This window comes from Neomonachus schauinslandi, chromosome 13 (genome assembly GCF_002201575.2).
Source record: "Neomonachus schauinslandi chromosome 13, ASM220157v2, whole genome shotgun sequence".
Classification (NCBI taxonomy): Eukaryota; Metazoa; Chordata; class Mammalia; order Carnivora; family Phocidae; genus Neomonachus; species Neomonachus schauinslandi.
This window is the reverse complement of record NC_058415.1, coordinates 11,674,994-11,688,633: the sequence shown is the minus strand read 5'-3', so window position 1 is coordinate 11,688,633 and position 13,640 is coordinate 11,674,994. Positions and strand designations below refer to the sequence as shown.

General features: G+C 39.2%; 1 non-coding gene across 1 annotated transcript; it reads left to right on the top strand.

Annotated features, from left to right (window-relative positions):
* The first annotated feature begins 988 nt into the window (after positions 1–988).
* On the top strand, positions 989–1,095 carry LOC123326515. Its single transcript, XR_006541138.1, has one exon. It is a non-coding gene; the product is annotated as a U6 spliceosomal RNA (small nuclear RNA).
* Positions 1,096–13,640: the final 12,545 nt, after the last annotated feature.

The window sequence follows — 13,640 nt, the reverse complement described above, 5'->3', positions numbered from 1 at the left end:
AGTTTGGTATGTAGTTGTTCATAGTAACTTACTATAATAATTTATATTTCTGTATTATCAATTATGATGTTTCCTTTTTCTTTTATGATTTTGTTTTGTTAATTTTGGTTCTCTTTTTTCCTTGTTTATCTAGATAAAAGTGTAATTTTATCACTTTAAAGGACCAACTCCTAGTTGTTAATTTTTTCTATTTTCCTATTCTCTATTTCTGCTCTAATCTGTATGTTTCTTTCCTTCTTCAACTTTGGGGTTAGTTGGTTCTTTTTTTAAGTCCTTAAGGTGTAAATTTAGATGGTGAAATCTTTGTTTCTTAATGGAGGTGTTTATTGCTATACATTTCTCTTTTTGAACTGCTTTAAAAAAAATTTTAGTTGACAAAGTTAGTTTCAGGCATACAGTGTAGGGATTTGACAATTATACATATTAAACAATGCTCACGATGATAGGTGTAGTTACCATCTGTCACCATATAAAATTATTACAATATTATTGACTATATTATGCTGTAATTTTCATCTCTGTGACTTACTTTATAACATGAAGTTTGTACCCTTTACCTATTGGATCCATCCCCCCCCACCCCATCCTTGCCTCTAGTTATCACCTGTTTGTTTTTTTGTATTTGTCTGGTGTTTTTTGCTTGCTTGTTTTGTTTTAGATTCCATATATAGGTGAAATCATAAGATGTTTTTCTCTTATTTCACTTAGCATGATACCCACTAGATCCATCCATGTTGTCACAAATGGCAAGCTTTCATTATTTTTTGTGGTTGAGTAATGTTCCATTGTATTATTACCACATTTTCTTTATGCATTCATCTTTTAAAAAATTTTTTTAAAGTATGCTCTATTCTCAACATGGGGCTTGAACTCACAATTCCAAGATAGAGTTGCATGCTGTACTGACTGAGCCAGCCAGGGACACATGCATTCATTTATTGATGACCCTTAGGTTACTTTCATATCTTGGTATTTAAAATACTGCTTTGTGCTCGCTTTGGCAGCACATATGCTACAATTGGAATGATACAGAGAAGATTAGCATGGCCCCTGCACAAGGATGACATCCAAATTTGTGAAGCGTACCATATTTTTTATATATACAATGGAATATTACTCAGCCACCAAAAAAAGAAATCATACATTTGCATAGGATGGATATCCATATATAGGTTGGGATACGTAAATATATAGATGAGGATATATAGATTGGGACTTGTCCGCTTCCATAACAGCATGAAAGGGATTTATAGTAAGGACTTGGCTCACACAATTATAGAGGCTAGTAAGTCCCAAGGTCTGCAGTAGGCAAACTGAAAACCAGGGAAGCTGATGGTTTAGTTCTAGTCCAAAAAACCAGCAGGCTTGAGACCCAAGAAGAGCTGTTTCAGGTCAGGTCCAAAGGCGAAAAAAGCTCAAATACAAGTCAGGCAGGAGAAGTTTCCTGTTACTTGCAAGGAGGGAGGGGGTCACCCTTTTCTTCCTATTTAGGCCTTCAGCTGATTGGATGAGATCCACCCACAATCTGCTTTACTCAGAAGCCATTTTCAACGTCTGTCTATGATCTAACCAGTGGTGTATCTTTTAAAGACTTGTTACAAGTGTACATAAATCCCTCCCTCAAAATCTCTTTCAAAGCAGAAAATAAAGGAGAGGAATAAAAGAAAAAAATAATAAAATATTGCTTCAGTAAGCATAGGGATGAGTATATCTTTTCAAATTAGTGTTTTTATTTTCTTTGGGTAAATACCTATTAGTGGAATTGCTGGATCATAGTCCTTTTTTTAAAAGATTTTATTTATTAATTTATTTATTTGAGAGAGAACATGAGTTGGTTGGGGGGGGGGGGGACAGAAGGAGAGGGAGAAGCAGGCTCCCTGCCAAGCAGGGAGCCATATGAGGGGCTTGGTCCCAGGACCTCAGGATCATGACCTGAGTCAAAGGCAGACCCTTAACCAACTGAGCCACCCAGGCACCCCTCATATTCCTATGTTTAATTTTTTGAGGAAACTCTATACTGTTTTGCTTAATGGCTGCACCAAATTACATTACCACCAATGCGTGAAGGCTCCCATTTCCTTATATTCCCACCCACACTTACTACTTGTTTTTTCTTATGCTAGCTATTCTCACAGGTGTGAGGCGATAGCTCATGGTGGTTTTGATTTGCATTTCCCTAATTAGTAATGTTGAGCATCTTTTCATGTATTTATTGGCCATCAGTGTGTCTTCTTTGGACAAATGTCTGTTCAGATCTTCTGCCCATTAAAAAATATATATCATTTTTATATTGGTGTGTTGTATGAGTGTTTTAATGGTTTTGATAATAACCCCTTATTGGATATTTTATTTGCAAATATCTTCTCCCATTCAGTAGGTTGCCTTTTTGTTATGGTTTTCTTTTCTGTGCAAAAGCCTTTTAGTTTGATATAATCCTAATTGTTTATTGTTGCTTTTGTTTCCCTTGCCTGAGGAGCTGGATTCAGAAAAATGTTGCTAAGGCTTATGTACAAAAGATGAGCCTGTTTTCTTAGAGGAAGTTTATGGTTTCAAGTGTTACATTTAGATCTTCAGTTCATTTTGAGTTTGTGTGGATGGTCTCAGAAAGTGGCCCAGTTTCATTGTTTTGCATGTAGCTGTCCAGTTTTCCTAGCATCATTGATTGAAGAGGCTGTCTTTTCCCCATTATATATTTTTGCTTCCTTTGTCATAGATTAATAGATCATATAAGCATGGATTGTTTCTGGGCTCCTTATCCTGTTCCATTAATCTATGTGTCCTTTTTTGTGTGGCAGTACCATACTATTTTTCATTACTATATTTGATAGCATTGTAGTAATATCTTGAAATCTGGGGTTGTGATACCTTCAGCTTTGTTCTACTTTCTCAAGATTATTTTGAGTATTCAGTGTCTTTTGGGGATTAGAATTATTCATTCTGGTCCTGTGGAAAATGTCATTTGTATTTTGATAGGGATTGCATTGAATCTGTAGATTGCTTGGGGGGTAATATGGACATTTAAACAATATTAATTCTTCTACTACAGGAGAATGATGTATATTTTCATTTGTGTCATCTTCAATTTCCTTCATCAATGTACTGGATGGAGAAGAAAAAGAAAAAGGGCAGAAAACTTAAGGGTTAATAGCTGAAAATTTCCCCAGTGTGGGGAAGGAAACAGATATCCAGGTCCAGGAAGTACAGACAGCCCTAAACCTGATGAAACCAAGATCCACACCATGACACATAAGATTTAAAATGTTAAAAGATAAAAATAAAGAGGATTTTTATTTTATTTTATTTTACTTTATTTATTTTTTTAAAGATTTTATTTATTTGTCAGAGAGAGAGAGCACAAGCAGGGGGAGTGACGGGCAGAGGGAGAAGCAGGCTTCCCACTGAGCAAGGAGCCTGATGAGGGACTGAGTGACCCAGATGCTCCTATTTTTTAAAGTTTATTTAAGCAATCTTTATACCTGACATAGGGCTCAAATTCAAGACTGCAAGATCAAGAGCCACATGTTCTAGTGACTGAGCCAGCCAGGTGCCCCTTAAAGAATTTGTTGCTAAGTAATTTCTACACCCAATGTGGGGCTGGAACTTAGAACCTCAAGATCAGGAGTTGCATGCTCCACTAACTGAGCTAGCCAGGCACTCCTCCATCCCTTTACTCTTATTCTATATATATCTGTATTTTTTATTTTATTTAATTTTTAAAATATATTTTATTTATTTATTTGACAGAGAGAGACACAGCGAGAGAGGGAACACAAGCAGGGGGAGTGGGAGAGGGAGAAGCAGGCTTCCCGCTGAGCAGAGAGCCCGATGTGGGGCTCGATCCCAGGACCCCGGGATCACGACCTGAGCCGAAGGCAGACGCTTAACAGCTGAGCCACCCAGGTGCCCCTTAAAGTTGTTTGTGTTCTTGTAGTTCACTAAACTTCAGGAGAATTATTCTAACTTCTTTTTCTGAGAGTTATTAGAGCTTTATTAGTTTCTTTTGGTGGTTTTATGTTTCCCTGATTTTTTTTTTTTTTCTCTTTGAGTCTTTACCTTGGTATTTGTGCATTTGAATAAGCAGCAGTCTCCTCATTAAGGCTTTACATGTTCACTCTGGAAAGACAATTCTACACTGTTCAGCTGAGTTTCATTTTCTGGACATGTCTGCTTGTAACATCCTTGGACACGTGGGGCCTACTATCAGGGTCTATTTTGGGGCCAGGCCACTGCCCGAGCTCTAAGAGGGTGCCACCAACTGAGAACTGTTGGGCAGGACTGCTAGCTTTGTTCCCTGCCCAAGCAAGGCTGTAAGATCTACCCTGCAGTTGCTTGGGTTCTCTGGCCACACTTACTAGGTTGTTGGGAACAGTTATACTCAACAGCAGGTGGGGCTATGATTTAGCTTCCCTATCCTGGCAGGGCAGCAGGATGGGGCTCAGGGTCTGCATGGCTCATTAGTTGGAGACCCAAATAAGGCAAGACTGTGCACTGAATTCCTTAGCCATACAAGGGCACTGGTTTTGTTCTGCAGACAGAGAAAGCCATTGGCTGTACTTTCTGTGTTGAACGGGCTACACAGCTTCCCATTTGCTCTGGTGAGGTTGTCTGATGAGGAGAGCTGAAGGCTATATTCAGCAATGGGCAGGGTTATGAATTAGTTTCCCTTTCTGAGAAAAGTGGGATAAATTGCTTCAAGGTGATAAGGCTCTTGGTTTGTGGTTTTGACTAAAGCTGACCAGGACCCTAAGTTCCCTGGCTGAATAGAATTACTGGCTTTACTCTGCCAACTATAATTCCTGCCTGACACATTCTATGCTTCAGCCTTACTGGGCTTTGCAGCTTTCAGGTGTTCTTGCCAACCTTTTTGGCCGGGTGGGCCTGGGAGCTATACTTAGCAATGGACCAGCCTTTGACTCAGCTTTCCTGAATGCTCAGGGACAGACCAGTATCTAGGCCTGGCAAAGCTCTTTGAGCATCCAAATCAGGCAGACTTGCATCCTACTGAGTTCTTTGAACAGACAGCATCACCATCTTGGTTCTGTAGATGATCAAAACTGGTTGGGACTACTTTGTGTGCCACAGGTAGGAACTCAATTTGCCAAGACCCAAGCGCTGGTTGTCGCAAGCTTCTCCCTCTTTCTCCATCACAATCAGATTGCCAGTGGTCAAGCTCTGCAGATACCCCTGAAGTTTTTGTGGAGTGATGCTGGAGTTGGGGCTCCCATGAAGTGGCCTATAATTCTCGGGGAGCTGTAAGTCCACCCTGGGCTTTCTTTTCCCACTGGAGGAACTGTAAGCTTGGGGGACATCTCTTGGCAAGCTGCTGCACTGGCCTGGGGGAGGGGCAATACAGTCAGCATGTAGGTATTCCTCCTACCCCTCTAATGTAGTCTTCATTGGTCGCTGAGGGTGCTTCAGCTTGACTTCCATTTTTTCAAACTGTCTCAGTGGTGTCTTGTTTATGAATAGTTGCTAGTTCTTCTTGTGAAGGGGAGAGGAGTCAGGGATGACCTTTTCACCAATCTTGGGGACATGACTTTCCAAGATCTTTCTAATTTCTTAACACATGCATTCATTTCTATAAACGTCTCTGCTTTTGCATCATCCTCTAGGTTTTGATATGTTGTTCCCATTATCATTTGTTTTGAGATTTTTTTTATTTTCCTTTTTATTTCTTTTTAGACTTACTTGTTATGTAAGTGTGTGTTTTTAGTTTTCATATCTATTTGTAGATTTTCCAGCTTTCCTCTCATTGATTTCTAGTTTCATACCAGTGTGGTTGGAAAAGATAGTTGATGTGATTTTGGTCTTCTTAAACTGGCTGAAACTTGTTTTGTGTCCTATCATGTGATCTCTCCTGGTGACTGTTCCATGTGCCTTTGAGAATATATATTCATTTTTTTAAAGATGTTATTTATTTAACAGAGAGAGTGTGAGAGAGAGCGACACAGGCAAAGGGAGAGGGAGAAGCAGGTTCCCCACTGAGCAGGGAGCCCGATGTGGAGCTCGGTCCCAGAACCCTGGGATCATGACCTGAGCTGAAGGCAGATGTTTAACCAACTGAGTGAGCCACCCACGTGCCCCCCCATGATATATATATTTTTATATAAATTAGAAAATATTTACATCTCCTTTATTTATCAGTGGACACTTAGGTTGCTTCCATATTTTGACTATTATAAATAATGCTGTAATAAACATAGTGGTATGTATATCTTCTCAAATTAGTGTTTTCATTCTCTCTGGGTAAATATTCAGTAGTGGAATTACTGTATCATATGGTGTTGATATTTTTAATTTTTTTTTTTAATTTTTTTTTAATTTATTTTTTGACAGAGAGAGACATAGCGAGAGAGGGAACACAAGCAGGAGGAGTGGGAGAGGGAGAAGCAGGCTTCCCGCAGAGCAGGGAGCCCGATGTGGGACTCGATCCCAGGACCCTGGGATCATGACCTGAGCCAAAGGCAGACGCTCAACGACTGAGCCACCCAGGCGCCCCGATATTTTTAATTTTTTAACAAACTTCTGGGGTGATTTCCAACAGTGAATGCACCAATTTATATTCTTACAGTGCATGGGGGGTTCCTTTTTCTCCAAATCTTCACCAACACTTGTTACTTCTTGTCATTTTGCTTCTAACCATTCTGACAACTGTAAGGTGACATCTTATTGTGGTTTTGATCTGCATTTCCATGATGATTAGTGATGTTGAGTGTCTTTTCATGTGTCTATTGGCCATCTGTATGTAGGTCTTTGGAAAAATGACTATTTGGAAAAATACCTATTCAGATCTTATGCCCGTTTTTAAATCAGATTTTTTTTTTTTTGGTGTTGAGTTGCGTAAGTTTTTTTATATATTTTGGATATTAACCCCTTACCAAATGTACCAAATGGTACATTTCAGATATACCATTTTCCAAAGTGGCTGTACCATTTCAGATGTACCATTTGCAAATAGCATCTCTGGTTCAGTAGGTTGCTTTTTTGTTTTGTAGATGGCTTCCTTTACTATACAAAAGCTTTTTATTCTGGTATAGTTCCAGTAGTGTATTTTGGCTTTTGTTGTCCTTGCTTAGGAGACATATCTAGAAAAATGTTGCTAAGGCCATTGTCTGAGAGATTACTGCCTATGTTTTCATTTAAGAGTTTTCTGGTTTTAGGTCTCACTTTTAGGTCTTGGATTGATTTTGAGTTTATTTTTGTGTATGGTGTAGGAAAGTGATTCATTTTAATTCTTTTACATAGAGCTCTCCAGTTTTCCCAGCACCACTGATTGAAGAGACTATTTCCCCATTGTATATTTTATGTGAACATAAATTTTCAATTTTCTGAGGGAAATACCAAGAGTTGAATTTCTAGGTCACCTGATAAAGGTATGTTTTTTTAAGTTTTTATTTTAATTACCCAGTGCTTATCAGAACAAGTGCACTCCTTAATCCCCATCACCTGTGACACCCATCTCCCTATGCACCTCCCCTCTAGTAACCATCAGTTTGTTCTCTATAGTTAAGAGTTTATTTCTTGGTTTGTCTCTGTGCTTTTTTTTTTTTTTTCCCCTTTTGCTTGTTTATTTTGTTTCTTAAATTCTAAACATGAGTGAAATCATATGGATGGTATTAGTTTTTCTCTGACTGATTTATTTCACTTAGCACTGTGCTCTCTAGCTCCATCCATGTCATTGAAAATAGTAAGATTTAATTCTTTTTATGGCTGAAAAACAGTTGTGTGTGTGTGTGTGTGTACACGTACATACATGCCACATCTTTATCCATTCATCAGTCGATGGACATATGGGCTTCCATATCTTGGCTATTGTAAATAATCCTGCTATAAACATAGGGGTGCATGTATCCCTTTGAATTGGTGTTTTTGTATTTGGGTTAATACCCAGTAGTGTGATTGGTGGATCATAGGGTAGTTCTATTTTTAATTTTTTGAGGAACCTCCATAATATTCTCCACAGTGGCTGCATCAGTTTGCATTCCCACCAACAGTGAAAGAGGGTTCCTTCTTCTCCACATCCTTGGCAACATCTGCTATTTATTGTGTTTATTTTAGCCATTTTGACAGGTGTGAGGTGATATCTCCTAGGTTTGTTGTGTTTTTTGTTTGTTTGTTTTTGAGTGGGACAGAGTGGGGAGAGGAGCAGAGGGAGGGAGAGAATCTTTTTAAATTTTTATTGTTATGTTAATCACCATACATTACATCATTAGCTTTAGATGTAGTGTTCCATGATTCATTGTTTGTGCATAACACCCAGTGCTCCATGCAGAACGTGCCCTCTTTAATACCCATCACCGGGCTAACCCATCCCCCCACCCCTCTCCCCTCTAGAACCCTCAGTTTGTTTCTCAGAGTCCATAGTTTCTCATGGTTCGTCTCCCCCTCTGATTTCCCCCGCTTCATTCTTCCCCTCCTGCTATCTTTTTCTTCTTCTTTTTTTTTTCTTAACATATATTGCATTATTTGTTTCAGAGGTACAGATCTGAGATTCAACAGTCTTGCACAATTCACAGCGCTTACCAGAGCACATACCCTCCCCAGTGTCTATCACCCAGTCACCCCATCCCTCCCACCCCCCCCCCCACTCCAGCAACCCTCAGTTTGTTTCCTACGATTAAGAATTCCTCATATCAGTGAGATCATATGATACATGTCTTTCTCTGTTTGACTTATTTCGCTCAGCATAATACCCAGAGGGAGAGAATCTTAAGCATGCTCCATGTGGGGCTTGATCTCATGACCCTGAGCCAAAATCAAGAGTCGGATACTGAACCGACTGAGCCACTCAGGTGCCTCTACTCACTGTAGTTTTATTTATTTATTTATTTATTTATTTATTTATCTAAAAGATTTTATTTATTATTTGACAGAGAGAGAGACAGTGAGAGAGCGAACACAAGCAGGTGGAGTGGGAAGGGAGAAGCAGGCTTCCCGCTGAGCAGGGAGCCCGATGTGGTAGTTTTGATTTGTATTTCCCTAATAAGTGATGATGACCATTTTTTCATGTGTGTTTTGGCCATCTGTATGCCTTCTTTGGAGAAATGTCTGTTCATGTCTTCTGCCCATTTTTAAAATTGGATTATTTGTGTTTTGGGTGTTGTAGAAGTTCTTTTTTGTTTTTTAATTTAATTTTATTATGTTATGTTAGTCACCATACAGTACATCATTAGTTTTTGATGTGCTGATCCACGATTCATTGTTTTCATATAACACCCAGTGCTCCATGCAGTACGTGCCCTCCTTAATACCCATCACCAGGCTAACCCATCCCCCCACCCCCCTCCCCTCTAGAACCCTGTTTGTTTCTCAGAGTCCATAGTCTCTCATGGTTCATCTCTCCCTCCAATGTCCCCCCTTCATTTTTCCCTTCCTTCTCCTAATGTCCTCCATGCTATTCCTTATGTTCCACAAATAAGTGAAACCATATGATAATTGACTTTCTCTGCTTGACTTATTTCACTTAGCATAAGCTCTTCCAGTCCCATCCATGTTGATGTAAAAGTTCGGTATTCATCCTTTCTGATGGCTGAGTAATATTCCATTGTATATATGGACCACATCTTCTTTATCCATTCATCTGTTGAAGGGCATCTCGGCTCTTTCTACAGTTTGGCTATTGCAGACATTGCTGCTATGAACATTGGGGTGCATATGGCCCTTCTTTTCACTACATCTGTGTCTTTGGGGTAAATAGTAGTGCAATTGCTGGGTCATAGGGTAGCTCTATTTTTAATTTTCTGAGACACCTCCACAGTTTTCCAAAGTGGCTGTACCAACTTGCATTCCCACCAAGTGTAAGAGGATTCCCCTTTCTCCACAAACCTCTCCAACATTTATTGTTTCTTGCCTTGTCCATTTTTGCCATTCTAACTGGTGTAAGGTGGTATCTCAGTGTGGTTTTGATTTGAATTTCTCTGATGGCTAATGATGATGAACATTTTTTCATGTGTCTGTTAGCCATTTGTATGTCTTCTTTGGAGAAATGTCTGTTCATGTCTTCTGCCCATTTTTTGATTTGATTATTTGTTTTTTTGGGTGTTGAGTTTGACAAGTTCTTTATAAATCTTGGATACCAGCCCTTTGTCCGTAGTGTCATTTGTAAATATCTTCTCCCATTCTGTGGGTTGCCTCTTTGTTTTGTTGACTGTTTCCTTTGCTGTGCAGAAGCTTTTTATCTTGATGAAGTCTCAAAAATTCATTTTTGCTTTTGTTTCACTAGCCTTCAGAGATGTATCTTGAAAGAAGTTGCTGTGGCCGATGTCAAAGAGGTTATTGCCTATGTTCTCCTCTAGGATTTTGATGGATTCCTGTCTCACATAGAGGTCTTTCATCCATTTTGAGTTTATCTTTGTGTATGGTGTTAGAGAATGGTCGAGTTTCATTCTTCTGCATGTGGCTGTCCAATTTTCCCAGCACCATTTATTGAGGAGACTGTCTTTTTTCCATTGCATATTTTTTCCTGCTTTGTCGAAGATTATTTGACCATAGAGTTGAGGGTCCATATCTGGGCTCTCTATTCTGTTCCATTGGTCTATGTGTCTGTTTTTGTGCCAGTACCATGCTGTCTTGGTGATCCCTGATTTGTAATATAGCTTGAAATCAGGCAACGTGATGCCCCCAGCTTTGTTTTTCTTTTTCAACATTTCCTTGGTGATTCGGGGTCTTTTCTGATTCCATACAAATTTTAGGATTGTTTGTTCTAGCACTTTGAAAAATGTCATTGGAATTTTGATTGGGATGGCATTGAAGGTATAGATTGCTCTGGGTAGCATAGACATTTTAACAATGTTTATTCTTCTGACCCATGAGCATGGAATATTTTTCCATCTTTTGGTGTCTTCTACAATTTCTTTCATGAGTGTTCTGTAGTTCCTAGAGTATAGATCCTTTACCTCTTTGGTTAGGTTTATTCCGATGTATCTTATGGTTTTTGGTGCTATTGTAAATGGAATTGTTTCTCTAATAATTTCTCTTTCTACAGTTGCGTTGTTAGTGTATAAGAAAGCAACTGATTTCTGTGCATTGATTTGGTATCCTGCCACATTACTGAATTGCTGTATGAGTTCTAGTAATTTAGGGGTGGAGTCTTTTGGGTTTTCCACATAAAGTATCATGTCATCTGCGAAAAGAGAGAGTTTGACTTCTTCTTTGCCAATTTGAGTACCTTTTATTTCCTTTTGTTGTCTGATTGCTGTTGCTAGGACTTCTAGTACTATGTTGAACAACAATGGCAAGAGTGGGCATCCTTGACATGTTCCTGATCTTAAGGGAAAGGCTCTCATCTTTTCCCCATTGAGGATGATATTCACTGTGGGTTTTTCATAGATGGATTTTATGAACTTGAGGAATGTTTCCTCTATCCCTATACTCTGAAGAGTTTTAATCAGGAAAGGATGCTCTAGGGGTGCCTGGGTGGCTCAGTCGTTAAGCGTCTGCCTTCGGCTCAGGTCATGATCCCAGGGTCCTGGGATCGAGCCCCGCATCGGGCTCCTTGCTCAGTGGGAAGCCTGCTTCTCCCTCTCCCACTCCCCCTGCTTGTGCTCCCTCTCTCGCTGTCTCCCTCTCTGTCAAATAAATAAATAAAAACTTTAAAAAATGTTTATAAAAAAAGGAAAGGATGCTGTATTTTGTCAAATGCTTTTTCTGCATCAATTGAGAGGACCATATGGTTCTTCTCTCTCCTCTTATTAATGTGTTCTATCACATTGATTGATTTGCAAATGTTGAACCACCCTTGCATCCCGGGGATAAATCCCACTTGGTCATGGTGGATGATCCTTTTAATGATTGTTGGATCCTATTAGCTAGGATTTTATTGAGAATTTTGGAATCCATATTCATCAGCGATATCAGTCTGAAATTCTCCTTTTTGATGGGGTCTGTGCCTGGTTTGGGGATTAAGGTAATGCTGGCCTCATAGAATGAGTCTGGAAGCTTTCCTTCTGTTTCTACTTTTTGAAACAGCGTCAGGAGGATAGGTATTATTTCTTCTTTGAATGTTTGGTAGAATTCCCCAGGGAATCCATCAGGCCCTGGACTCTTGTTTTTGGGAGGTTTTTGATCACTGCTTTAATCTCGTTACTGGTTATTGGCCTATTCAGGTTGTCAATTTCTTCCTGTTTCAGTCATGGTAGTTTATAGGTTTCCAGGAAGACATTCATTTCTTCCAGATTGCTTAATTTATTGGCATATAATTGTTGATAATAATTTCTAATAATTGTTTCTATTTCCTTGGTGTTAGTAGTGATCTCTCCCCTTTCATTCATAATGTTATTAATTTGGGTCCTTTCTCTTTTCTTTTGGGTAAGTCTGGCCAGTGGTTTACCGATCTTATTAATTCTTTCAAAGAACCAACTTCTAGTTTCGTTGATCTGATCTACTGTGTTTCTGGTTTCTAATTCATTGATCTCTGCTCTAATCTTAATTATTTCTCTTCTAATGTGTGGCTTAGGCATCGTTTGTTGCTTTTTCTCTAGTTCTTTAAGGTGTAGAGTTAGTTGGTGAATTTGGGATTTTTCTGTTTTTGAGTGAGGCTTGGATGGCTATGTATTTCCCCCTTAGGACCGCCTTTGCAGTATCCCATAGGTTTTGGACCGATGTGGTTTTGTTCTCATTGGTTTCCATGAATTGTTTAAGTTCTTCTTTGATTTCCTGGTTGACCCAAACATTCTTGAGCAGAGTGGTCTTTAGCTTTCAAGTGTTTGAATTTCTTCCAAATTTTTTCTTGTGATTGAGTTCCAGTTTTAAAGCATTATGGTCTGAGAATATGCAGGGAATAATCTCAGTCTTTTGGTATCGGTTGAGACTTGATTTGTGACCCAGTATGTGGTCTATTCTGGAGAAAGTTCCATGTGTGCTTGAGAAGAATAAGTATTCTGTTGTTTTAGGGTGCAGTGTTCTGTATATATCTATGAGGTCCATCTGGTCCAGTGTTTCATTCAAAGCTCTTGTTTCTTTGTTGATTTTCTGCTTAGATGATCTGTCTGTTGCTGAGAGTGGAGTATTGAGGTCTCCTACAATTAACGTATTGTTATCAATATGACTCTTTATTTTGGTTAACAGTTGGCTTATGTAGATGGCTACTCCCATGTTGGGGGTGTAGATACTTAAAATTGTTATATTTTCTTGTTGGATAGACCCTTTTAAGAATGATATAGTGTCCTTCTGTGTCTCTAACTACAGTCTTTAGCTTAAAATCTAATTTATCTGATATAAGAATTGCTACCCCAGCTTTCTTTTGAGGTCTGCTGGCATGGAAGATGGATCTGCATCCCTTCACTTTCAGTCTGGAAGTATCTTTAGGTTCAAAATGAGTGTCTTGTCGATAGCATATGGATGGGTCCTGTCTTTTTATCCAGTCTGCAACCCTGTGCTGGTTTATGGAAGCATTTAGGCTGTTCACGTTGAGAGTGATTATTGAAAGATATGAATTAATTGTCATCATGTTGCCTGTGAAGACCTTGTTTTTATAGATTGTCCCTGTAAATTTCTGTTGTATATCCCTCTTGGGGTCTTTCTCCTTTTATGGACACCCCCCCTTAATATTTCTTGCAGGGCTGGCTTAGTGGTCACATATTCTTTCAGCTTCTGCTGGTCTTGGAAGCTCTGCATCTCTCCATTCATTCTCAGTGACAGCC